This window comes from Calypte anna, chromosome 12 (genome assembly GCF_003957555.1).
Source record: "Calypte anna isolate BGI_N300 chromosome 12, bCalAnn1_v1.p, whole genome shotgun sequence".
NCBI classification, from domain to species: Eukaryota; Metazoa; Chordata; class Aves; order Apodiformes; family Trochilidae; genus Calypte; species Calypte anna.
This window is the reverse complement of record NC_044258.1, coordinates 3,224,821-3,228,912: the sequence shown is the minus strand read 5'-3', so window position 1 is coordinate 3,228,912 and position 4,092 is coordinate 3,224,821.

The window sequence follows — 4,092 nt, the reverse complement described above, 5'->3', positions numbered from 1 at the left end:
TGCAGCTTGGGCTCTCTTGGAAACCAAAAGTTTATAGGAACATCAGCTGGATGGAATGTCTGGGTTGAGCTGTATGGCTTGAGCTGCACATTCCTAACGAAGGTGACATTTTTCATTCCTGGTCTTTGGTGCTGCAGCAAGTCAGGGTTAGTGTGGGCTCTGGAGAACTCTGCTCCCAGCTGAGCAGCTGATGTGCATCAGCCCCCCTGAGCCTGGCTGCCATGAGGGGCTCTGGGAAGCTGCAAAATGCCCAAGCTCATGGTCAGTAAAATGCCAAGTTGAGCCCAGGAGCTAATAAATCATTCCAGAAGCTGAGCCCCACAAGTCTGACCTTCTGCAGTGTGATTTATATCTTGTGTGGGGTTCTGAGTGATGATTCCACTGCTGGAAGCAAAGTGCTCTCACAGCCGATTCGATGGCATGACAGCAAAATAAAGGCCAGAACTCAACTCCCACAGTAAAGAACAAGCTACCAATTAAACCACATCACATTGCTCTGTGTGTAACTGAGGCAGGAACTACATATTCATGCTAATTTCCTGGCTGATGGACTTTAATGTACAAAGTTAAAATAATATGAAACTTCACATTTCTAGCTGTTAAACTGAACTGGAAAGATAAAAAGTGCTCTTCAGGAACTCAGATTTATGCTGCTCAGATGAGAAATGCAGCAGCCTGAGTGTCCAAAAAGTGGACAGGAAAATTAAAACTCCTGCACCTTCATATGCTGTTGCCCCCCAACAAGCCCCAGAGCACTCACCTGTCAGGCAAACTACAAGGCTGGAGCTGTGCACAGCTCCTGCTCAGGTGGTCTTACAAGCCTGTAGGTGAAGCCATTATGTGCAAACTTTGTGCTTCAAGATCCACCCCATATGCTGATTTCTGGTGTTAAGCAAAGCACCCAAAGCAAAACAAGTAAACCAACCCCAAAGGCAAAAACAATAACAACAACCCCAAAACAACACCCCAAAACCCTCTACACCTGCCAGGTCAGCGCAAGCTTCAGCCTGGCAGTGTCCCCAGAGCTGTCAGTCAGCCCTCAGGTGGTTTCTCTGCCTGACAAGTGAGCTGAAACACTGAGCAGACCCAATGAGCAACACCCATCTGCCCCAGACAGAGCTGTCCGTGAGCACTGGGCACACAGTGGGTCAGCTACAGACACAGGACCACATACACAGCAGACAGCCTGAGTGCCAGGGCAGCCTTTGAAGCAGGTACAGCAGGTCTGCAGGATTATATATATATATATATGTATATATGTATGTATATACTTTTTAACTCTGTATTTGCTTTTATAACAAAAAAAATCCTGTTAGAGATACCAAGTCTGAGCCCAGGACCAGCCTGTATCCCACTGCACAGAAGCAGTTGGGTCAGTGATGAGGTGGGGACCCCCCACCCCCCCCCCAAATGAGCCCCTGGGAAGGGCAGCAAGGGGCACCCTGATCCAGCCCATGGGGTGCAGCACTGCCTGAGCCAGAGGATCCCCAGCAGAGCCAGGAGCCCAGCCAGGGAGAGACCCAGGGCAAAGCCACAGCACTGAGCAACCAGCTCCAGGAGGCTGCAGGCACAGAGGATTTTTTTTTTGATTGTTTAAATCAAGTGAAGGTGGCCACCCAAGAGAGACAAATCATCAGAGAACACACAACTAATAAATAAATGGAAGGCACACAGTCACCAATCTACTGTGTTCACCCTTCAGAAAACAAGTAACAAGAAGCAGAAATTAACTGATGCTGTGAGCCTGGAACTCTGAATGTTTAGCTTTAGTAGATTCCTAGTGTTAAAATTCCATGTTCCTTCACAGGCACACTGTCCAGCAAGGTTCTGTCAGAGGGAAAAACACTGTGCTGGAAAAGGAGGCTAGTTTGAAAGTATCAAAAAAAAAAAAAAACCAACCTGGTTTTTTTCTTGGTTTGGGTGTTTTTTGTTTGTTTTTTTTTGTTTGTTTGTTTGGTTTTTTAATCTTTCTTCCAAACAGATGGTTAAGTTAATGCACATAACCTCTCCTTTTAAAGGGACAGCTTTACAAACAAATGGCCAGTTTTGTGAAGCAAAACAGAAATGTCTTCCTGCAGGGTAGAGCTGGGCAGCTTGATAGAAATGTGTTCAAGAAACTTAGGATTCAGCAAAGTCATTCTGCACCTGATCTAACTAATGAGACCATTGCAATGCAATCCAGCACAGAAAGGTGGGTACTGCAATTACAGAAAACAGGCAAAGAGCCCAAGCTGGTCAAGTTTCAAAGCTTGAGCAGCCCAGTGCCAGAAGGAGCAGGGAACACAGAGGCAGTTCAAGGCCTGGTGCTGAGGGTCCTGAGAGTCCTGACACAGTGTGCTGGGGGCACAGGATTGGCACTCAGCAATGGATTCAAAGGTTTAACTCTGCTTTTGCTGCCAGCATTCTCCTGGCTCCTGTGTTTGTTTTGCCAGAGCATTTGTAGGCAACAGGAGCCACGGTGCCTTTGATCAGAGGCTGTGCGAGCAGCTGGGGGTTTGGGTCAGGCTTTAGCTGCAAGCACTGATGGAGCCAACAGAAGAACAGTGAGGTGCAGGCCACCCATACAGCTTTTGATATTAATGAGCACAAATCCTCTTGTCTTGCAGGCTGGGGTGACTGTGGGATGTTTGCACCAAGGGGCTGAAGAGCAGCACTGTGGTAATCCAGAGAAGAGGGGGGAGACAATTGGCATCCAGTCTCTAGAAGCACCATGACCCCACACACACACTCCTTTTGGAGCTGCTAAGACAGCAGGCCAAAAATTGTTCCTCTTTTCTCATCCCCTGCGTGCTAACAGGCAAGTTAGTTTATTGAACAGAAATTCTCCCCATTATCTCTGAGCAGCAAAGCAAAGAATGAAAAAAAAATAAATTATTTTGTGCCCTGTCTGATACATTTTTCTAAAACCTTTCTGTGGTTGAGCCTCCCAGTGCTGTCAACATCAACTTACTAGTTTCAAAAGTATTGTGCTAAACTGAGAGCATCACACAGCAGGACCCAAAACCAGCCCCAAATTACCTTCAGAACTGGTCCTGCCTTCCTGGGAGAGGTGGTCAGGGGTTCATCTTTCACACGTCCTTGGCGGTTCTGTAGCTGAGCCCTGGCTGGTGGCCCAGGGCTGGGAAACTGCAGTGCTGTGGGGAGCTGCTCAGCTTTCAGCTTCCTGGCACCAGAGGGAGGCTGCAGAGTCCCAGCAGCATCTTCCCCAGGCCAGCAGCAGATTGTGAAAGAGAAAGCAACAGGAACCAGTCAAATGGAAAAGATGAGTTCTGGCTGTTAACCTAGCACAGCAGGGTGAAAGGTACTGCAGCTCAAGAACCCTTCTCACAAGGGTTCCATGGAAAGAAGCCATGCAGGTGTTGGGGTACAGGCCAGAGCCCACTGCTAAGACATTCAGTGTCCTGTAGGCTCCACAGGGCACACATGAAAGCTGAGTAAATCCTGACTGCCCCCAAGCAGCATTTCCCTGAGAGAAGCACTTGAGAACTGCACTGAGCATTTAGCAAGTTACAGGGTAATGAGCAGCAGAAAAGTTGTAAAAGATGACAGATTCTAGCAGCCATAAAACAGCTATTCTTTTCTGCTTGTAAATGTTCCAGATGGTTCTGGACAAGAAGAAACACGTGGAAAGAAATCCAAAATAGTCTTTCATAGTGAAGCACATTCATATGTGCATAATGAAGTACAACTCTTTGACTGCCCCCTCCCCCCAGGCTGCTGTGAGTGTGCAGATGTAGCTGGGTCACCCCACCACCCCCTGAGCACCCAGGAGCTGGTGCTGCTCCCAGGCTGAGAGGTCCCTTTCTGCTCAGATAACAAAACCTGATTGCCATCAGTCCCTACAAAGGAGGATCAGGCAGCCAGCTCTGGATCTACAGAAGGATCAGCCAAGGAGGACCTACATATACGTTCCTGGTGGATTTTCCTCCAGACAAAGGCAGTGAGGCTGAGGTCTGACACCCCAAGGTGCCTCCTTTGCTAAAGCACCAACAGTTCTGCTGTCCAGGGGTGTCCCTGCTAAACCCCTTTGCAGCCAAACTCCCTTCCTCAATGGCAGGACTGCACAAGCTTCAGGTTAAATGCTTTTTGTGA